Source organism: Marmota flaviventris, chromosome 9 (assembly GCF_047511675.1).
Source record: "Marmota flaviventris isolate mMarFla1 chromosome 9, mMarFla1.hap1, whole genome shotgun sequence".
NCBI lineage: Eukaryota > Metazoa > Chordata > Mammalia > Rodentia > Sciuridae > Marmota > Marmota flaviventris.
In genome coordinates, this window is record NC_092506.1 from 98,327,163 (window position 1) to 98,351,980 (window position 24,818).

At 38.3% G+C, this 24,818-nt stretch overlaps 1 pseudogene; it reads right to left on the reverse strand.

Annotated features, from left to right (window-relative positions):
• Positions 1–14,732: 14,732 nt before the first annotated feature.
• LOC114082361 (bax inhibitor 1 pseudogene) lies at positions 14,733–15,449 on the reverse strand (annotated as a pseudogene).
• Positions 15,450–24,818: the final 9,369 nt, after the last annotated feature.

Below are 24,818 nucleotides of genomic sequence, written 5' to 3' on the forward strand. Positions count from 1 at the left end.
CCCCCTTATTGCAGATCTGAATTCAGACTTCTTGGATTGAGATCTTCCTGCTGGCTCCATGCCTGTTTGCTTATTTGCAACACAAAGATGATGGTCCCTGGGCACTTGCCTGACGCTCAGCAATCAACTTGCATATTATCCTTATTGTTATTCAAACAATTTTATAGTTTTTGTATACACATTTACCTGTTTAATCCCTCTGGAGTGAATTTCTACATGTGATATTAGGTAAGGGGTTGCATTAGTTCCTTAGTAACAAAATAGCACAAACTGGGTGACAAAAAATTATTCTTTCACAGTTCTGGAAGGTAGAAGCCCAAATAAAGGTGACAACAGGGCCACACTCCCTCTGAGACTCTGAGTAGAATCTGCTGAGTAGAACAAGTCAGCTTTTCATCACTGTGACCAAAATACCTGACAAGAACAACTGAGAGGAAGAAAAGTTTATTTTGGCTCATGGATTCAGAGATCAGCCAACTCCATTGCTCTGGGCCTAAGGTGAGGCAGAACATCATGGCCATAGGGTTTAGTGGAGGAAAGCTGCTCAGCTTATGGTGGCCAGAAAGCAGAGAAAGAGGGAAGGAAGGAGGGAGAGAGGAAGATTGAGAAACAGGGATAAAATAGAAACCCCAAAGGCACACCCCAGGACCCACCTCCTCCAGTCTTTCCCCACCTGCCTGCAGTTAGCACCCACTTGGTCCATTCAAACTAGGATGGACTGATGAGGTTACAGCTCTCATAATCTAATCACTTCACATTTTAACATTCCTGCACGTACCCAGGACCTTTCCAGGGACACCTCATATTCAAACCTAACACCCTCCTTGCATCATCTTAGGTTTCTGGTGGTGACAGGCAATCCTTGGCACTCTTTGGGTTGCTTCCACATCACTCCAATCTCCATCTCTGTCATCTCTGTCATTCTCCCTGTGTGTCTGTCTTCACATGGTGGTTTTCTTCTTTCAAGAACATCACTCATACTGTAACAATCAGGATTCTCTAGAGACATAGAGGTGTGGATGGGGTAGGTAGAAAGAGAGATTTTAAGGTATTGGCTCAAGCCATTATGGAGTCGGGCAAATCCAAAATGTGGGAGGTTGGAAACAGGTCAGGGTTGATGTTACAGTCTTAGGTCCAAACCTATAGGGCAGGCCAGCAGGCTGGAAACAGGCAGTTTTCTATATTAACAGTTTTGAGGCAGAATTTCTTTTTCTTCAGAAAATATCAGGTTTTTTTTCCTTCAGCAGATCAGATGAGTCTCACCTACATTATGAAAGATAATCTGCTCTATTTAAAGACAAATGATTGTAATGTTAACTACATCTACAAAATACCCTCACTACAACATCCAGACTAGCCTTTGACCATCTAACTGGGCTCCATAGCCTAGCCAAGTTGACACATAAAATTAACCATCACAGTCACATTCACAGGTACTAGATGCAAATTCTATTGAATATGTTCAGGTGCAAATCTTTTTTTAATTCAACCCAAAATAGAAGATCACATTAATTTTGTTTTTAAACTGACAGATAGTTGACCCAGCAATAGATATTGAAAAGTTCATATTTTCCTTACAGATTTGAAATACTTATTAATATTCATGAGCAGTCAGTTATCCTAAGTATCTGTGTGGGATTGGTTTCAGAATACTCTGAAAATACCAAAATTTATGGATGTTCATGTCTTTATATAAAATGGCATATAGTATTTTCATATAATCTATGCACATCTTCCCATATACAGTCATAAATCTTTTAATAATGGGAATTAAAAGAAATGCATTGTTAGGCCATTTTGTCATTGTATGAATATCATTAAGGGTGCAGTTCACACATATCATAGAATTTACATAAAAAGGCAACTATGATGTGATTAGGTAAGCACTGTTGTATATACAATTCATCATCAACTGAAATATTCCTGATCGTCAGTTAGTTGAATACAGGTGCAGAGGGCCAAATGTACTTGTGTGCTTCTCCTTCTCAAACCTCACTTTATTGTAATATTTTTTCTTTTCTGCTGCCAGTACTCTACTGCTTTATTTCCTATAGCTCTACAATATGTTAAAATAGATCAAGTTCCTTCTCTTTCTCCAATTTTTCTTGCTTATTGTTTCATATTGTTTTTCAACATGAACTTGTGAATCAGTTTGTTTGTCTAAATATTTCCTTTTGGAAGACTTCAGTTTAAACATGCTTTGATACCCAAGTGCTCCTATTTCTCCATTTCATGAAATACCATGAACATGAGGATAATGCAGGAAGAAAGTCTAGATACCCAGATAATATGAAATGAAGAGGAGTCAACAGTAGAACAGACCCTTTAGAAGAGTTTTGAGGAAGAAAAGCAGATGATGAAGCAGTTACTAATTTGGTAGACCAAAGGAAGATACATCCTTGTTGCTTGAAGAGGCAATGGTAAGATGTGGACAATCTTTCCCCAGACCTGGGCTGGGGTGGGGCACAGGAGACTCTGAAGTTAAAGGTAGCACAGTAGGTGGAGGTGTGGAGTTGCAAATGGGTTTCCTCTCTTCCAAGCTCAGAAGTAAATGGGAAAGCAGAGATTTGAGAAGCACCAATAAGACTGTGGAGCTCCAGGGAGACAAAGGGTGGTTTCTATCTGATATGGGGAGGAAGGGGCAGCTCACAGCAGAAGAGGGTCAGGCACCACACTGGGAGGGGGCCTTTGAGTGGTGATCTATGCTCCATCAAAGTTTCTGGATTGGTTGTGACCCTCCTTGGTCCGTTTAGGATAGAAAGACAGCAGCTCCAAATTCTCACAGAATAAGTGTGAAAAGCACCAAGGAAGCTAAAGGAGCCTGGCTGCTAAAGAGCAGGAGACAGCGGGTGCAAGAGATCAGCAAGCCCAGAGAGTTCTCTCCTCCCCTAAGAACAGAATTCAGAGCTCTGAAGAATAAAATACAAGTGTCATCCCTGTACAATAGGATGTCTTTAAGCAAAGAAAAAATGAAGAAAGGGAAATGTCAAAGAAAAAATAACCCCCAAATTTCCAGGATTAGGAAAGATGAAAGACCTCAGAATGAAAGGGCTCAAGGAATGCCAAGTAAGATAAATATAATAAAACACGTTATATGAAAATTTAAAAACACAAAGAAAAAGGCAAAATTGTACGAGCTGCCAAAGAAAAAGAGACAATCACTCATAAAGGAATAAGAATCTGATTGACATGCAGCTTCTGTTCAACGGTGACAATAGAGGCAAAAAGACAGGTGCATAATATTTTCTAAGTACTAAAGAACTTCAAACCTCCAATCTATATTCAGAAAAAAATTAAATAAGAGGATGCCATAAAAGTAATTGCCGGCATAAAAGAACTAGTTAACACACAAAACTCTCTTTGAAAACACTCTAGAGAATGTACTCCAGTTAGAAGAGAAATAAATTCATGATGCTACAAAGAGCTACAAAAAGGAAATCAGTGTGGATTCATAACATAAAAAAGTTAATTCAAATACTGTATATAAAAAAAGGAGGGAAGAAGAAGGAAGGAGAGAAAAGGAGAGCAGGGAGGGACAGAGAGTACAAAAGCACTCACACCACCTAGAAATAAAACCTGTGCACCTCCAGCATGACAAGCCGTGGGCAGTGAATGAACAACAGTGGCTATAAGGAGAAGCCAGAGGTAGGTGAGATATTTCTTTTGTTATAAAGAAATATATAAGAACAGTGGCACGTGTCTATATTCCCAGTGACTTGGAAGGCTGAGGCAGGAGGATGGAAAGTTTGGAGCCATCCTTGGCAACTTGGCAAAACCCTGTTTCATAAAGGGCTGGAGCTCTATCTCAGTGGTAAAGTGCCCCTGGGTTCAATCCCCAGTGCCACACACACAAAAGATATTCATATCTATCTAAACAGACAGATCTGTATCAATAAATATATGTGGATATAGATTGATCTATATCTATATAGATAGATATACACAGACATATACATACACACACATACAATACTGGTTGGGATTAATAAGAAAAAATAAGCACAAATATGACTGCTAGAGTTAGTTTTAACTACCAAGAATATAAAGAATAAAATTCAAAATTTTCAAGTCCTCAGAAGAAAATTCTATCTAATAAAATATAAGAAAGAAGAGAGAAAGAAAGAAAAGTAAAATATGTTAAGTATAAACTAGAAATAAGACAGCTGAAATAAATCCTAATATAGAATTATTTACATAATTTAGGTTATGAATTGAATTGTGTCCCTCCAAAAAATATACTGAATTTCTAACCCCTAATACCTTAGATTGTAACCTTACTTGGAATAGGGTAGTTGCAGATGTTATTAAGAGGAAGTCATGGTGCTGAGGACGCGTATAGCTCAATGGTAGAGCACTTGCCTGGTATGCCCAAGGCCTTGGGTTTGGGGCGGGGGGGGAGGAGAGAGGGAGGAGGAGAAGTCACCCTGGAGTAGGGTGGCCTCCTAATTTAATAGGACTGTTGTTCTTATAGAAATACACAGGTGCCATATGAATACAGAGTCACAAGGAGAGCAACATTGGCAATGAAGACAGAGACTGGAGTTGTGCACCTGCAAACCAAGGAATGCCAGAGATTTCTGGCAAACAACCAGAAGCTAGGAAGAGGTGAGGGAGAATTTCCCTAAAGAGTTTAGTGTGAGCATGGCTCTGCCACCCTTATTTCAGATTGCTAGGCTCCAGAACTGGAAGCCCCAAATATAGTTTTGTTATTGTAATCTATCCAGTGTGTGGTATTTTGTTATGGCGACTCTAGGAACCCATACAATTCATAATCAGATTAAACTCACTAATCAAAAGATAGACACTGTGTCTGCTGTTGTTTAAAGTAATATTTGACAATATGTTTTCAACAAGAGATGACAGAGAAGTCACAAGTAAAATGATAGAAAAAAATATTTGAGGCAATTTTGAGCCAAATAAAACCAAGGAACAAATTTACTATCAAGCAACATTGAATTCAAGGCAAAAAGCAATCATACAGATAGATATAACAATATGAATATATATGCACATAAACACATAGCTGCACAATGCAAAATCAATGACTAACAGAAGTAGAGAGAGAAACACATAGCAACTGGAGTTAGAGACTTTTTGCAACCATCTAAGAAACTGATGGAGCAAGCTGACAAAATATAAGCAATGATGAAGAAGATTTAAATGGCTTGGTTCATAAACTCAAAGTACATATTATAGGAGAACTTTACAATTATCAGTCAATAAGAAGAAAAAACACATATTTGAGCATATGTAGAACATTCAAAAATCAGCATTTATCAGATCACAATGAGAAAGTTCAATACTTCAATAAATTGCCCCATGATCATTATACACTTTATTATCATAATACAAAGGAATAAAACTGGGAATTATTAATAAAAATATCATTAAATACCTATAATCTGAAAATGCTAATAATCCTTGGGTTAATAAGAAAACATAATGGAAATAATAAAATATTTAGAAATGAATGATAATGATAAAAAAAAAAGGCAGGCCAGATATCTAGAAAGACAGAAAAACCAACAATAAGAATGAAAGTTTGGCTCTAAATACATTTACCAGAAAAAAATGAACTATCAAAAGCAAATGAGTTGGCGCCTGCCAGGTAGGCGGAACTGTGACCACCGACGGAAAAGGCCCAGTGGCCCACGGAGGGGCAGAGCTGCCAACCACGCCTGCAAGGTAGGCGGGCCTGCGACCCACCGGCAGAACAGGCGCAGCGGCCTGCTGAGGGGAAGAGCCGCCCCCGCCCCCCGCGCCTGCAAGGTGGGTGGAGCTGTGACCACCCACAGAACAGGCCCAGGGGCCTGCTGAAGGGCAGAGCCGCCCCCCACCCCCCCGCGCCTGCAAGGTAGGCGGAACTGTGACCACCGACGGAAAAGGCCCAGTGGCCCGCGGAGGGGCAGAGCTGCCAACCACGCCTGCAAGGTAGGCGGGCCTGCGACCCACCGGCAGAACAGGCCCAGAATTCCATGGAGGGTCAGAGCTGCCCCACGCGCCTGCAAGGTAGGCAGACCTACCACCACCAACAGAACAGGCCAGACTGGCAACCGACAGACAGAACAGGCCCAGCGGCTTGCAGAAGGGTAGAGCCGCCCCCCCCGCCGCGCATGCAAGGTAGGCGGACCTGCGACCCACCGGCAGAACAGGCCCAGCGGCCTGCAGAGGGGCAGTGCCACTGCCCGTGCCTGCAAAGTAGGCAGAACTGCGACCACTGACAGAACAAGCCTAGCGACCCGCAGAGGGGCAGAGCCGCCACCCGCACCTGCAAGGTAGGCGGACCTGCTACCGACCGCCAGAACAGGCCCAGCGGCCCGCCAGCGTGGTAGGCACATTGCCCCAAATTGGAGGAGGGGCAGAGCCGCCGCCCGCGCCTGTGAGGGAGACTTTGCAACTATACAAGAGAAATATAAATATATAGGGGGAAAATTCAATAGCACAACAGTTTCACCAAGCAGAAAGAAATGCGAACAGTATGAAGAGACAAGGAAAGAAAGGATCACAAGCAATGCAGGTCAACTCAACGTTAGAAGAGGTAATGTCTACAGCAGATGGAATGTCAGATAAAGAATTCAGGATATACATGCTTCAGATGATCTGGAGTCTCAAGGAAGACATCAGACAGCAAAATCAGACAATAAAAGATCACTTCAACAATGAATTACATAAAAAAATCCAAGAAGCAAAAGATCAACTATACAGGGAGATAGAGGTTATAAAAAAACAAACAAACAGAAATCCTAGAAATGCAGGAAGCAATAAACCAACTTAAAAACTCAGTGGAGAATACTACCAGCAGAGTAGAACACTTAGAAGATAGAACATCAGACAATGAAGACAAAGTATTTCAACTTGAAAAGAACATAGACCGCTCAGCAAGACTGTTCAGAAACCATGAGCAGAACATCCAAGAAATATGGGATAACATCAAGAGACCAAATTTAAGAGTCATTGGGATACAGGAAGGGATAGAGTTTCAAACCAAAGGAATGAGAAGTCTATTCAATGAAATAACACGAGAAAACTTCCCAGACTTGAAGAATGAGACAGAATCCCAAATCCTAGAAGCCTACAGGACGCCGAATGTGCAAAATCATAAGAGATCCACACCTAGACACATTATAATGAAGATGCCCAACATACAGAATAAGGAGAGAATTTTAAAAGCTACAAGAGAAAGGAAGCAGATTACATTTAGGGGTAAGCCAATCAGGATAACAGCAGATCTTTCAACACAGACTCTGAAAGCTAGAAGATCCTGGAATAACATTTCAAACACTGAAAGAAAATGGGTTCCAACCAAGAATTGTGTATCCAGCGAAATTAAGCTTCAGGATGGAAGATGAAATTAAAACCTTCCACGATAAACAAAAGGTTAAAGAATTCGCAGCTAGAAAACCATCTCTTCAAAACATCCTCGGCAAAACATTACAGGAAGAGGAAATGGAAAATAACAATGAAAACCAACAGTGGGAGGTAGGACAGTAAAGGGGGCGAAAATAATCAAAGAGGAAAACAAACCATGTTTAGTAACAGAAATAAACAAATATGGCTGGAAGAACAACCCATATCTCAATAATAACCCTAAATGTTAATGGCTTAAACTCATCAATTAAGAGACACAGGCTAGTAGAATGGATCACAAAACAAGACCCAACAATATGCTGCCTGCAGGAGATGCATTTGATAGGAAAAGACATACATAGGCTGAAGGTGAAAGGTTGGGAAAAATCATATCACTCATATGGACTTCAGAAACAAGGAGGAGTGTCCATACTCATATCAAATAAAATAGATTTCAAGCCAAGTTAATCAAAAGGGATAAAGAGGGACACTACATACTGCTTAAGGGAACCATACACCAACAAGACATAACAGTCAAAAATATATATGCCCCAAACAATGGTGCAGCTATGTTCATCAAACAAACTCTTCTCAAGTTCAAGAGTCTAATAGACCACCATACAATAATCATGGGATACTTCAACACACCTCTCTCGCCACTGGACAGATCTTCCAAACAAAAGTTGAATAAGGAAACTATAGAACTCAATAACACAATTAATAACCTAGACTTAATTGACATATATAGAATATACCACCCAACATCAAGCAGTTACACTTTTTTCTCAGCAGCACATGGATCCTTCTCAAAAATAGATCATATATTATGTCACAGGGCAACTCTTAGACAATATAAAGGAGTAGAGATAATACCATGCATCTTATCTGATCATAATGGAATGAAATTAAAAATCAACGATAAAAGAAGGAAGGAAAAAGAATACATCATTTGGAGAATGAACAATAGGTAACTGAATGATCAATGGGTTATAGAAGACATCAAGGAGGAAATTAAAAAATTCTTAGAGATAAATGAAAACACAGACACAACATATCAGAATCTATGGGACACAATGATAGCAGTTCTAAGAGGAAAATTCATTGCTTGGAGTTCATTCCTTAAAAAAAGAAAAAACCAACAAATAAATGATCTCATACTTCATCTCAAAATCCTAGAAAAAGAAGAGCAAAACAACAGCAAAAGAAGTAGAAGGCAAGAAATAATTAAAATCAGAGCTGAAATTAATGAAATCGAAACAAAAGTAACAATTGAAAAAATTGACAAAACTAAAAGTTGGTTCTTTGAAAAAATAAACAAAATCGACAGACCCTTAGCGATGCTAGCGAAGAGAAGAAGAGAGAGAACTCAAATTACTAGCATACGGGATGAAAAAGGCAATATCACAACAGACACTTCAGAAATACAGAAAATAATCAAAAATTATTTTGAATCCTTATACTCCAATAAATTAGAAGATAGTGAAGGCATCGATAAATTTCTTAAGTCATATGATCTGCCCAGATTGAGTCAGGAGGATATAGACAACCTAAACAGACCAATATCAATTGAGGAAATAGAAGAAACCATCAAAAGACTATCAACTAAGAAAAGCCCAGGACCGGATGGGTATACAGCAGAGTTTTACAAAACCTTTAAAGAGGAACTAATACCAATACTTTTCAAGCTACTTCAGGATATAGAAAAAGAGGGAGAACTTCCAAATTCATTCTACGAGGCCAACATCACCCTGATACCTAAACCAGACAAAGACACTTCAAAAAAAGAAAACTACAGACCAATATCTCTAATGAACCTAGATGCAAAAATCCTCAATAAAATTCTGGCGAATCGGATACAAAAACATATCAAAAAAATTGTGCACCATGATCAAGTAGGATTCATCCTTGAGATGCAAAGCTGGTTCAATATACGGAAATCAATAAATGTTATTCACCACATCAATAGACTTAAAAATAAGAACCATATGATCATCTCGATAGATGCGGAAAAAGCATTCGACAAAGTACAGCATCCCTTTATGTTCAAAACTCTAGAAAAACTAGGGATAACAGGAACATACCTCAATATTGTAAAAGCAATCTATGCTAAGCCTCAGGCTAGCATCATTCTGAATGGAAAAAAACTGAAGGCATTCCCTCTAAAATCTGGAACAAGACAGGGATGCCCTCTCTCACCACTTCTGTTCAACATAGTTCTCGAAACACTGGCCAGAGCAATTAGACGAAAGAAATTAAAGGCACAAAAATAGGAAAAGAAGAACTTAAATTATCACTATTTTCAGGTGACATGATTCTATACCTAGCAGACCCAAAAGGGTCTACAAAGAAACTATTAGAGCTAATAAATGAATTCAGCAAATTGGCAGGCTATAAAATCAACACGCATAAATCAAAGGCATTCCTGTATATCAGCGACAAATCCTCTGAAATGGAAATGAGGACAACCACTCCATTCACAGTATCTTCAAAAAAAATAAAATACTTGGGAATCAACCTAACAAAAGAGGTGAAAGACTTATACAATGAAAACTACAGAACCCTAAAGAGAGAAATAGAAGAAGATCTTAGAAGATGGAAAAATATACCCTGTTCATGGATAGGCAGAACTAACATCATCAAAATGGCAATATTATCAAAAGTTCTCTATAGGTTTAATGCAATCCCAATCAAAATACCAACGGTATTTCTTGTAGAAATAGAGAAAGCAATCATGAAATTCATATGGAAAAATAAAAGACCCAGAATAGCAAAAACAATGCTAAGCAGGAAGTGTGAATCAGGCGGTATAGTGATACCAGACTTCAAACTATACTAAAGAGCAATAGTAACAAAAACAGCATGGTACTGGTACCAAAACAGGCGGGTGGACCAATGGTACAGAATAGAGGACACAGAAACCAATCCACAAAACTACAACTATCTTATATTTGATAAAGGGGCTAAAAGCATGCAATGGAGGAAGGATAGCATCTTCAACAAATGGTGCTGGGAAAACTGGAAATCCATATGCAACAAAATGAAACTGAATCCCTTTCTCTCGCCATGCACAAAAGTGAATTCAAAATGGATCAAGGAGCTTGATATCAAATCAGAGACATGCCGTCTGATAGAAGAAAAAGTTGGCTACGATCTACATACTGTGGGGTCGGGCTCCAAATTCCTCAATAGGACACCCATAGCACAAAAGTTAATAACTAGAATCAACAAATGGGACTTACTCAAACTAAAAAGTTTTTTCTCAGCAAAAGAAACAATAAGAGAGGTAAATAGGGAGCCTACATCCTCGAAACAAATATTTACTCCTCACACTTCAGATAGAGCCCTAATATCCAGAGTATACAAAGAACTCAAAAAATTAGACAATAAGAAAACAAACAACCCAATCAACAAATGGGCCAAGAACCTGAACAGACACTTCTCACAGGGGGACATACAATCAATCAACAAGTACATGAAAAAATGCTCACCATCTCTAGCAGTCAGAGAAATGCAAATCAAAACCACCCTAAGATACCATCTCACTCCAGTAAGATTGGCAGCCATTAGGAAGTCAAACAACAACAAGTGCTGGCGAGGATGTGGGGAAAAGGGTACACTTGTACATTGCTGGTGGGACTGCAAATTGGTGCAGCCAATTTGGAAAGCAGTATGGAGATTTCTTGGAAAGCTGGGAATGGAGCCACCATTTGACCCAGCTATTCCCCTTCTCGGTCTATTCCCTAAAGACCTAAAAAGAGCATGCTACAGGGACACCGCTACATCGATGTTCATAGCAGCACAATTCACAATAGCAAGACTGTGGAACCAACCTAGATGCCCTTCAATAGACGAATGGATAAAAAAAAATGTGGCATTTATGCACAATAGAGTATTACTCTGCATTAAAAAATGACAAAATCATAGAATTTGCAGGGAAATGGATGGCATTAGAGCAGATTATGCTAAGTGAAGCTAGCCAATCCCTAAAAAACAAATGCCAAATGTCTTCTTTGATATAAGGAGAGTAACTAAGAACAGAGTAGGGACGAAGAGCAGGAGAAGAAGATTAACATTAAACAGGGATGAGAGGTGGGAGGGAAAGGGAGAGAGAAGGGGAAATTGCATGGAAATGGAAGGAGACCCTCAGGGTTATACAAAAGTACATACAAGAGGAAGTGAGGGGAAAATAATACAAGGGGGAGAAATGAATGACAGTAGAGGGGGTAGAGAGAGAAGAGGGGAGGGGAGGGGAGGGGGCATAGTAGAGGATAGGAAAGGCAGCAGAATACAACAGACACTAGTATGGCAATATGTAAATCAATGGATGTGTAACTGATGTGATTCTGCAATTTGTATATGGGGTGAAAATGGGAGTTCATAACCCACTTGAATCAAAGTGTGAAATATGATATATCAAGAACTATGTAATGTTTTGAACAACCAACAATAAAAATTTAAAAAAAAAAAGCAAATGAGTTAAGGTTTCAGCTGAAGATGTTAGAGAATGAAAAATAGACCAAATACATAAAAATAAGAAAGTGAAGCTGAGGACAGAATTCAATACAATAATGATTACAACAGGACCTGGGGTTGTAGCTCAGTGGTAGAGCTATTGCCTAGCATGTGTGAGGCACTGGGTTCAATTCTCAACACTGCAAATAAATAAATAAATAAATAAAGGTTCATCAACAACTAAAAATATTAAAAAAGAATGATTACAACGGCAACATCAACTACAAAATAGATAAGAGTAATAAAACCCAAAATGGACCTTCAAAAAGATTGTGATGATATACCAACCTTCAGCAGAAGCTGATCAAGGATAAAAAAGATGCAAAAATATAAAAATTAAGAATAAAAGAAGGAAAAAATTTGAAGAGACTCATAAAAGAGTGTTATGCATACAAATATTCACTAATAAAATGAAAATCAAGACAAAATAGAAATATTGATAGAAAAATATAAAACTGGCCAAAGAAAAATGACGATAAACAAACCACAAAGAAGCTGAAATTGTTCAGTTCCTTGGCCCATTTATTGATTGGGTTATTTGGGTTTTTTTGTGTTAAGACTTTTGAGTTCTTTATATATTCAAGAGATTAGTGTTCTATCTGACGTGCCTGTGGTAAGAATTTATTCTCAATTAATAAGCTCTCTATTCACCTCATTGATCAGAAGAAGATATACAATCAATCAATCAATATATATATATATATATATATATATGAAAAAATGTTCAAAATCTCTAGCAATTAGAGCAATATAAATCAAAACTACTCTAAGATTTAATCTCACTCCAGTCAGAATGGCAGATATTAAGAATACAAACAACAATAAGTGTTGGCGAGGATGTGGGGAAAAAGGCACACTCATACATTGCTGGTAGGACTGCAAAATGATGCAGCCAATATGGAAAGCAGTATGGAGAATCCTTGAAAAAGGAATGGTACCACCACTTGACCCAGCTATCCCACTCCTTGGTCTATACCCAAAGGACTTAAAAACAGCATACTACAGCGACACAGCCACATCAATGTTTATAGCAGCATAATTCACAATAACTAAACTGTGAAACCAATATAGATGCCCTTCAGTAGATGAATGGATAAAGAAAATTTAGTATATATACAATGAAATATTATTCAGCATTAAAAGAGAATAAACTCAAGGCATTTGCAGGTAAATGGATGGAGCTGGAGAATATAATGCTAAGTGAAATTAGCCAATCCCAAAAAACCAAATGCCGAATGATTTCTCTGATTTAAGGATGTTGATTCATAATATGATGGGGCGGAGGATTAAATGAACTCTAGAACAAAGGGGAAAAGGGAAGAAGAGGAAGGGAGGGGGCATAGGGATAGAAAATACAGTGGAATGCGATGGTCATCATTACCCTAAGTACATGTATTAAAGCAAGAAGGATATGATTCTACTTTGTGTTCAACCAGAGATATGAAAAATTGTGCTCTATATGTGTAATATGAATTGTAATGCATTCTGTTGTCATATATAACAAATTAAAATTTTTTAAAAAATAAAAACACACACACACAAAGAAATTGAAATTGTTAACTACAACAGAAAAGACACAACTTCCCCAACTCTAAGGGGAAAAAAATGTCCCTAGGCTAGGTGGTTTTACAAATGATATTTCAAAGAACAAGTTACTCCAATCTGGAAAATGTTTCAGAAAGTAGAAAAAAGGTGAAAACTACACAACTCATTCTACTCAATTAGTATTGATTAATTCAAAACTTAACAAGAATAGGATAAGAAAATAATACAACAGTCATTTTTACTTACAGATCCTAAAATCTTAAATAAAATATAAGTCAACTGAATTCACTAGCATATAAAAAGTGTGCATTATGATTAAGTGAGGCTTATTCTGGTAACGTTAAAGTCACATGACAACAGAAATCTATTAACATAATCCATAGGGAGAAAAAAAATCAAATGCTTTCTCAATCACTCCAGAAAATCACTTGATAGAAATTTCACATATATCAATGATAAAACCTCTCACTAAAGTAGGAATGGAAGGTAATTAATTCCCTTAATTTAGTAAAGTATCTATACTTAAAATATACAGCAAATATTATATTCAATATGACTCTACTTTATGTACAACCAGAGATATGAAAAATTGTGCTCTATATGTATAATATGAATTGTAATGCATTCTGTTTTAAAAAAATGGAGAAGACTAGAAATAACACAAAAAATATTGACTACCCAACTTCTGGATCAGAAAAATTCACGTGCTTTGAGGTTTTCTCTATTTTTATTTATTTTTTTATTGAAACAACTGATTATCAGAATATAGTTTGGAGTTTGGCTTCATAAAAAAAACTTTAATATATTTTGAACTTTTGTCATTAGAAGCAGATGCATTTCTTATTATTTAGCTAATGCTAAAACTTAGGATAACAACAATCAGAGGATTTAGGTTGAAAGGAAAGTGATCAAATTTTCATGATTTTCAAATTACATGCTCATGAATGATGAATTCCTATAGATGCAAAGACACACTGAGATCTAATAAGAGTTCAGCAGGGGGACTAAATGCAAGACCCATCTACAAAAAAAAAAAAAAAAAAAAAAAGCAGCATTTCTACAGACTTGCAAACACTTTAAAAATCGAAACTAAGACATTATTCACAATAGCAAGAAAATCTGTAACATCTAGGAAACAAAATAATAAGAAATGCATCTGCTTCTAATGACAAAAGTTCAAAATATATTGAAGTTTTCTTTATGAAGCCAAATTCCAAACTATATTCTGATAATCAGTTATTTCAATCAAAAAAAAAAAAAACATGTGCAAAGAGGACCTGAGAGGTGGAGGGAGAGGAAGTTGAACTGGGAAAGGCTGAATGGTCATTTCACTTCTCTTTCATTTTGTCTTTTTTTTTATAGCCAGAAATCATCATGAGTTTTTGGAAGAGAATAACAAAATCTAAGAAGAGATCAACACAGTGCTAGATATAATCCTTATTGAAATTTTCAGCCTTTTCAATAATGAATTGATTATCAAAAAGGGCAAAGTCACACATGACCACTAGCCTCTATGGAGTTTTGCCTGGAAAAGCCAAATGGATCCAAAGGAAAGTTTCCCTAGGGAAGACAAAATCATCAGGCTATGTCTGACATCAAGATACCCCCCAGAAAGAGGTGCCTGGCCCAAAGTGCACTCAGGGGGAAGCAGGTGAAGATCATTGCTGTGCCCATGAAGGCCTAGGAAGGATGCTGGGATTGACAGCAATGCACAGCAGAGCAGCGCCCAGGCCAACTCCTGAAAGAAGAGCAAATCTGACCTGAAGTCCCAGTCTTTTCTGCTCATTTTCACAATTTCAAGGTGTTCCCATCAGCCAAATTATTAATCCCAGGGATCCCAATGCAAAGAGCAGATCCACCTGAATGAAATGAGTGCCCACATAAACATAGGCCCCACAATCTCCAAAGACATACAAAGGGAAAATTTGGCATAGACCTCCTTCAAGTGTTACTGTCTCAAGACAGTACGTGAAATTTTTAAGTGCATCAGAGTTGATCTTCTGGTCAAATCTGTTCATGGTTCCAGAGTCTGAGTAACAGCCACCACTCTTCTGAATCTGCCTCTCAGGAACCTTCTGACTCTTCTAACCCCAGATGTGCTTTCTAAAACCTATTGAATTTTTGAAAGCTTGTCTAAAAGACATAAAGAAGGTAGAAAATGTAAAACTCCAATTTTTCCAGAAGTAACCTATAAAATCAATGCAATCCCAAACAAAATACTAGCTGAATTTTTTGAGGAACTTGACAAAACAATTCTGTAATGTGTTTGGTAAACTGTGGATGTCAACTTGCAAAAATCAATTAGGAACAGCCAATATCCAACAACAAAACAAAATATAAAAATTCCTAAGGTTAAACAAATAACAAGTCAGCTGACCTATAGGATAATAAATGTTATATGTAATTGGAGGACATTAAAGTAGACTTGAATAGAGAGACATAGCAATTTACCATTTCCCCCAAATACCATAGTTCAGTGTTACAAAGATGTCAATTCTCCCGTGAAAATCTATCAATTCATTGCTATTCAAATTTAATTAGTGCTGTTTGTGGACACACATTCATACATGTATTTATGCATTACAAATATCTCTAAGAATACTGAGAGAATAAAGAAGAAAGAATGTTCTTACTTACTCTCTCAGGGAAGGGATCAAAAAAAAGGCCTGCCCAAGGCTGGCTAGATGGGTAGAATTTCAGTATACATCTCTTCTCTAGAAAAAGAAATCTTCTACTGCCTACAAAAATGTCCTAAAGATACCAAAGGGGGTCCTGTGAATACCCTATAAGCATCAGTGAATAGATATATTGTAGGCTGCTCTAAGAACAGAATAAAGGTGATAAATGTAATAGTGGCTCTGCTTGGCTGACTCAGAAAGGCAGGAACAGGCTCCTCTTTCCAGATGGCTAGGGTGTAGAGGATCCGACTCTAACCTGGAAGGACCCAGACCCCCTGCATTCCCTTTAATATCTCAGAGCAGAGAATCTCTGCACTGAAAGAAAACATACTATGCTGAACTACTGCTGCCAGGAAGAGAAAAAACCTTTCCATACCTCAGCAAAATCAGGAAGAGGGGCGCACTCCCATTCATGGTCCCAACTGGCACCCTAGTTCCCTCTTGCTCTTCTTGATTTTTCCTTTTCACATCTTTTCCATGTTCATTCTCTCATTCAACTAGTAGTTATTAGAATTTTCCTACCTGCTGGGCACTAGGACTCTGAGGAAAACATTCTGATTTAGGTACTAATCCAAAGGATGCAACATGCTTCAACTCCAACTTTTTTCCAAAAGGTTTGTGTTCTAAGAGACCTCAGAGGGAAGGCAAAGCTTAACCCAAAGATGGTCACCTTTCTAATAAAGAAATTTCAGATATGTATTATTATATATTGCTAAAAAATCTTTAGCCAACAAAAATCTTTACATTATGCCTCAAATCAACAATAGCTAGCAGTGCAATAAAAATTTTTTTTAATTTAAAAAGCTGCCAATGAACATTTTCTCAATTAACCATGAAGCACAATGATTGTCACATAGTTGGAGATGCCAGAAGATCTATAGGGTAGAAAAAATAATAACATGGGAACTTCTAATACTTCAGAACTATTTCAGCTTATAAATCTTTTATTTTCTGTATGAGCTTTATAACATGTATATTAGTACAAATGCATTGTGTAGAATTTATAAAAAAATACATAAAAATTGAGGAGAATACTTAAAAATGTTTTACTAATAAGAAAGCAAAGCATGATGGGAAATTTGGGAGACCCCAGCATCAACAGAAAAACAGATATCAAGAACAAACAGTCTAGTGTGTGATACCTTAAGTCAGTCTTGGTGGCTACAATCTTGGCAGGTACATGAGATGTCAGGGTCTGTGTCCCCATACTACAGTCCAGCTCAGTTTATCTCTGGGTCATTTCATTCCAGTCCATAGCCCAAAGGAAACTCTGGTATAACAATGAAGGGAAATAAGGGAGTCAGAACAGAGATTGGAGGGAGAATTGGCTTTTCCAGGTCACTGGTTCATTCATGGGCAATATCCCAGGTTCTAAAAATAGAAGAACCATCTGCAGTTTGCCTCCTGGAGCTTGGATAAGCCCCAAGACAAGCTCTCGCAGACTGGTGGCCATGATGACAGTACAGGCCTCCTCAAATGACCTCATAGAATGATGACCAGGAGATAAAGCAGAGATACTTCCACAACCAGGGTCCTCATGGTAGAACAAGAGAACCAGGATTGAGCAGGGACCTTGGCTGTTTAACCAGAGAACTGGCTCTTCATTCTTGGTTCAGAGAGTGGCAGCAGTGTGAGAAAGGACAGAAGAAGGCTGGAAGAGCAATTCAAAGGGAATCTCTATTATCAAGCATAGCTGCAGGACTAGGCGATTGCTCAATGTCCTTTTTTATTTATCTATCAATTTTCATTGGGACTCTGGGCCTGAAACATAGTAAGAATTTAAAATGCTGGATCAGAGAAAGAAAATTAGGGTTTATCAGCACAATCTTGAACTGGACTATAAGGAGAAGTGGATTTCCAATTGGTATCTTCACCTGGAGACAGTTATTCAGGAATAAAAGGAAGGTCCTGGCTGAATCTGAGAACATCTTTGGGCTGGGTCTTTGTGAAAATTCACCAGGAAATGAGGAAAAAGGAACTTAGTCCTCTACCTCCCTTTCTTAGGAGAAGAGGGTGGGGAAGTGTTCAGGAGTGACACGGAAGGGCTTTTGCCTACACTGAAGGAAAAAGATAGAATTCAAGATACCCAAAAAGGGGCAGGGACTCCAAAGAGGACTTCCTTTTCCTGTGTTCCATGCCTATTTCCCATCTCCAAAGCTTTCAAGTTTCCCATTTCTTCATTCTTTCTGGATGTGCCCTTCATTTTCATTTTGCCCATTTCCCAAGGACTTTTGAAATTAGAAATTTACATGAACTAGTGCTCTTAGTAATCACTTAAATGAACAATCCATCTCTTCTCATCCCCTCCTCCCATTTGTTCTCCAAGTGAAGCTGATCTGTGGTTGATTCACTCGGAGTCTGTGCTTGATAATTCCTGCTACTCCAAATGCATAGAAATAAAGTAAAAAAATAAAATCAAAAACATACATGTATATAACCAACTTCAAATATAAGTATTTGCGTTGATAAAAACAAAGCAAAACTTTTAAATGTTGTTAGTCACATTCATCATTGTGACCAAAACATCCAACAAGAACAACTTAGAAAAAGACTTATTTTGGCCCATAGATTCAGAGTTATCACTCTATGGTCAGCAGGTTCCATTGCTCTTGGCCTGAGGTGAGGCAGAATATCATAGAGAAGGGCTTGGTGGAGGAAAGCTGCTCAGCTTGTAGTTGCTAGAAAACAGAGAGTGTGTTGAAGGGGCTGGGGATAAGATAAATCCTTCCAGGGCACATCCCCAGTGACCTACTTGCTCCAACTAGGTCCCACTTCCCAGCAGTCCACTAGGGTATCAATGGATTAATTCATCAAATGAATTAATTCATTGATAAGTCAAAACCCATACAATCTAATCCTTGGCTCAAAGCCCCATCTCTGAACGTTACTGCATTAGGGAACATACTTCCAACACATGAGCTTTGGGGGACATTCTAGATCCAAAGATCAACAAGAGAGATCTTAAATGGAACTGGGAGTTTGTTGGGCTCTGGGCCCAGAAGCTGCAAAGGACAGCTGGGACCTCAGCTCCTTGGGAAACAGGAACTTAATACACTTCACAAAAACAAGGTACAGAAGCCAGGAGTTTCTACAACCCTACTCCTCTCCCAAGTGGAAAAAAAAAAAAAACAGGCTAGAAAATATTACTGACAAATGCTAAGAAAATGTTACTTACAAATCTCTGTAAGCTGCAGCCTGAAAATGTGGGAGGCCAGAGGCAGTCTTCTACCAAACCTTGAGATCTGTGACAATCCACTATCAACTCAGGGAAGAACTCTGAGTAACCATTATAAGACAAGATTCGGGAATAGGTACCAATTAGACTAGGAGGAGGTAAATGCAAACCACTAGGCAAGAAGGGATAGGGAGAGAGAAGAAACATAACACAAAAGAGATTAAGCTTTTCACTCAAAGGTTTTCCTCACAGAAAATGTGCACATTTTTTGATAGGTTTCTATATTGGTATGTCAATGAGATTTTTTTCTAATTATATTTCTGATTGGTTACTGTTTTTGTAAAGTAATGCCATTGTCTTTGTAGGTTGATTTGGTATCCAGAGAACATGAAAAAAAAAATGTGTTAGTTCTCATAGCTTGTAGATTCTCTTGAATATTTGATGTAATCTAATCATCCGCAAAGGGAGCCTGTGTGTCTTTCTAATCTTTTACTTCTTATTTATCTCTGTGGTTTTTTTTTTTTTTTTTGCATTATCTATAGAATCAATTGTAGTTGTCCTGTCTTTATTCCTGTCTCTAATAGAAATATTTCTACAACCTCAATTAAGTATGTTGTTTGTTAATCTTTTAGAAGTATCTTTGATCAAGTTAGGGAAAACCTCTTCTAACAATCTGTGAAGAGTTCTGTTTTTATTAATCTGGAAAGAGTGTTAGATTACATTAAATGCTTTTTGCTTTGCATCTATTTGAATGATAAAATTTTCCTTTAATCTATTAAAATGAGATAGTACAGCCAGAGGCACTGGCACACATCTATAATCACAGAGACTCTGGAGGATCACAAGTTCAAAACCAACCTCAGTGAGACTCTAAGCAACTTACTGAGACCCTGTTTCAAAATAAAAATATTTTGAGATATTTTGGAGGATAGAGCTTAGTGGCAAAGTACTCCTGGGTTCAATCCCTAGATTTTTTTTAAAAAATTAGATATTTCCTAAATATATTTTCTAAGCAATTATGATTTGGTTGTGAGGTGTCCCCCCAAACCTCATGTGTGAAACAATGCAAGAACACTCAGAGGTGAAATGATTGGGTTATGAAAGCCTTAATCCAATCAGTGAATTAATCCCCTAATAAGGATTAACTGAATGTTAACTGAAAGTGGATAGTGTGTGGTTAGAAATGTGGGTCATTGAGGGTGTGCCTTTGGGGTATATATTTGGTGACCTGGGCTTAGCATATCTCTCTCTCTCTCTCTCTCTCTCTCTCTCTCTCTCTCTCTCTCCCTCTCCCTCTCTCCCTCTCTCCCTCTCTCTCTCCTCTCTCCTCCTCTCTTTCTCTCTACCTTCTGATGATCACATGAACTGCCTCCCCTTGCCACACTGTTCAACCACGATGTTCTGCCTCACCTAGAGCCCTGAGTAATGGAGACTGCTGTCCATGGACTGAGCCCTTTGAAATCATAAGCAACCAAAGAAACTTTTCCTCCTTAAAATTGTTCTTGTCAGGTCTTTTAGTCACAACAGCAAAAAAAGCTGATTAAAATATAAGCAAATGTGGCTTAAAAATAATCCTTTCATAAACAAGATTATAGATGCATGGATGTCTGTTTTATTAGTTTTGTTCTTGTTTCCATGTTTGAAATATTTCACAATATAAAAAGGAAATTAAATTAACAAAAAGAAATAAGAGTAATTACGCTATTGATCCTAGTTCCATAAATTATCTTCACAGTGAATAATATCTGACTTTTAAAAAATTCAATATCTATTTACTTTCTTCCAGTAACAGTACCCTGATTTTAATCTAGGACACAAAACCTTGTCAGATTTGGGTCTACATGGTTTTGGTATAACTGATCCCTACCACCTCAAGACAGGGTATATTAGACTCAAACCTGACCAATCACAGCATTGTATTCTCCTATCCAAGGTGATTGGTTCAGGTTGAAGATGTGACCAATGGAACTTTTTAATTGTTGCTATTGGTAGAAACACTCACTGTTTTGCTGAATTTAAACCTGGAAAGTTCAAAATGTTCAGCTTCTGGTAGCCATCTTGTCACCATCAGGGACTTGACGACGAAGCCAAAATAAAGCAGGCACGAGAAAGAGATAAACAGAGTCCTGATCTGCATTGAAGTTCACCATTACTGTTTTCCATTTCATGAGCCAATATTCTGTATTATGGTTTGGATATGAGGTGTCCCCCAAAAATCTGCTAATGCAGAAATATTAGAAAGTGAAATGATTAGATTATGAGAGCTGTGACCCAATCAGTCCATCCTAGTTTGAATGGACTGACTGGGTGGTAACTGTAGGCAGGTGGGGCATGGCAGGTGGATCACTGGGGGCATGCCCTGGAAGGCTTGTTCTTCCTGTGGCCCCTTCCTCTCACTTTCTTGCTCTCACTCTCACTCTCTGCTTCCTGACGCTGCCATGAGCCAAATAACCTTCTTCCACTGGGCCTTCTTCCATAATGTTCTGCCTCATATGGGCCCAGAGCAATGTGTTGGCCATCTAAGGACTGAGACTTCTGAAACCATATGCCCTAAATAAATGTTTCCTCCTCTAAGTTTTTCGTATCAAATATCAGTCACAGCAATGAACGGCTGTTGAAAACACTCTCCCTTTTGCTTATGCCAGTTTTGACTTCATGATTCTCTTACTTGTCAGCCAAGAGTCCTAACTGACCCAACCTTTCATCTCTCTTCTCGTCTTTTCACCAGATCCTACCTCTCTGTCTATAAACAAGCTCAGCTCTCCCAATCTCATAAACTCCTTCTTTAATTCTACCACTTTCTCAATTATCTTCCCTTATCTCTTCTTCTTTTTCTACTGCCAAAATGTCCAAAGAGGTCACACTTGTGCCCTTAGTGACCCACCACCTGTTATAATCATGCCTTACTACCTGCTCCACTGGACCCATGCCAGCTCTCTGCAGAAGTACCTTGCAAAGCATGGCCATGGACCACTTCCTTGAGAATCACCTGAGAAGTGGATTTAAAATGCATATTTCTCAGTGCTATATTAACCAAAGAATCATAATCTCTAGAGATGGGGCCTAGAAATCTGGAACTTATAAATGTATTCCAGGTGGTCCATTTTTGTCCCCACCAAAAAATTGAGCAAGAAAATAAAGTACTTATAATAAGTGGTTTATTATTATAACTCTGAAATAATAATTGAATATATATTATGTTCACAGGATTGAACACTCAGAACTTAATGGGTTAAACACACTACAGTTTAAGAATTATTCCATTACAGAAATCTCTCCTCACAGCTTGTTAATTTTTTAATTTTCAATGACTTAAAATTATCCAGCCATCTGGGCCTGCCTGCAGTACTTGACACTCACATTACCCCTCTCTTGTTAATGTCCTTGCAGCTATCTGCATCTTCCCCCATTTTCACCTATTCTTTGTAATCCCCAAGTATACAGTGAACTGGAACCCTTTATCTAGAAAACCCAACTTGCCAGGTGAGCTGAAGAATTTTTTTTTCACACCACTGGGGATCAAACACAGGTAGGCAAGTGCTCTACCACTAAGCCATATCCCAGCCCTGAGTTTAAGAAGTTGAAGTAAAAGTCTTATCTGGTTTGTGTCTGCCAGTTTCAGGAATCAGTCTTTTTTTTTTTTTTTAACACTTAATTGATTTTTTATTTTTTTTTAATTTTTTATTGTTGGTTGTTCAAAACATTACAAATTTCTTGACATATCATATTCCACACTTTGATTCAAGTGGGTTATGAACTCCCACCTTCACCCCATACACAGATTGCAGAATCACATCAGTTACACATCCATTGATTTACATATTGCCATACTAGTGTCTGTTGTGCTCCGCTGCCTTTCCCATCCTCCATCCTCCCCCCTCCCCTCCTCTCCCCTCCCCTCCCCTCCTCTCTCTCTACCCCCTCCACTGTATAACCCTGAGGGTCTCCTTCCATTTCCATGCAATTTCCCTTCTCTCTCCCTTTCCCTCCCACCTCTCATCCCTGTTAAATGTTAATCTTCTTCTCCTGCTCTTCGTCCCTACTCTGATCTTAGTTACTCTCCTTATATCAAAGAAGACATTTGGCATTTGTTTTTTAGGGATTGGCTAGCTTCACTTAGCATAATCTGCTCTAATGCCATCCATTTCCCTGCAAATTCTATGATTTTGTCATTTTTTAATGCAGAGTAATACTCCATTGTGTATAAATGCCACATTTTTTTTATCCATTCGTCTATTGAAGGGCATCTAGGTTGGTTCCACAGTCTTGCTATTGTGAATTGTGCTGCTATGAACATCGATGTAGCAGTGTCCCTGTAGCATGCTCTTTTTAGGTCTTTAGGGAATAGACCAAGAAGGGGAATAGCTGGGTCAAATGGTGGCTCCATTCCCAGCTTTCCAAGAAATCTCCATACTGCTTTCCAAATTGGCTGCACCAATCTGCAGTCCCACCAGCAATGTACAAGTGTACCCTTTTCCCCACATCCTTGCCAGCACTTGTTGTTGTTTGACTTCATAATGGCTGCCAATCTTACTGGAGTGAGATGGTATCTTAGGGTGGTTTTGATTTGCATTTCTCTGACAGCTAGAGATGGTGAGCATTTTTTCATGTACTTGTTGATTGACTGTATGTCCTCCTCTGAGAAGTGTCTGTTCAGGTCCTTGGCCCATTTGTTGATTGGGTTGTTTGTTCTCTTATTGTCTAATTTTTTGAGTTCTTTGTATACTCTGGATATTAGGGCTCTATCTGAAGTGTGAGGAGTAAAGATTTGTTCCCAGGGTGTAGGCTCCCTATTTACCTCTCTTATTGTTTCTTTTGCTGAGAAAAAACTTTTTAGTTTGAGTAAGTCCCATTTGTTGATTCTAGTTATTAACTTTTGTGCTATGGGTGTCCTATTGAGGAATTTGGAGCCCGACCCCACCGAATGTAGATCGTAGCCAACTTTTTCTTCTATCAGACGGCGCGTCTCTGATTTGATATCAAGCTCCTTGATCCATTTTGAATTCACTTTTGTGCATGGCGAGAGAAAGGGATTCAGTTTCATTTTGTTGCATATGGATTTCCAGTTTTTCAGGAATCAGTCTTAACTTGCTTATCTCCAGCTTTGTAAATACTGCTATACCTCCAGGGTTGATGGCTTGTGTTTCCCCCTATGCTGGAGTGTGCATGGACTGAGTTTGTTATCAGTCATGATTCAATCTCACCAATGAGATTAGAGTCTGTTCCTTTGTACATCTCTTCTTCTAACGGTCCCTTCATGTCCAAGTTTCAGGTTTTAAGTGAACCAAAGCTATATAGATAGGCACCAACACAGCTACTAGAGGCTGTACAGTGAGGAAAATATGGAGGAGGGAACTCTGCCAGTGAATGTGCTGCTCCCAGATTTATCTAAGAGGGTGTTCAGTGCCCTTGCCAAGAGAGTGGAGAAGAAAATTGAACACTGTCCTTCTGACATGAGTTTATAGTTGGTTATCTTGGTCCACTGGCACTTTTTTCAAATTAGAATAAGTGAATAATTTTTTAAAACTTTAATTTTCTCATTGATAGATATAGACTAAATT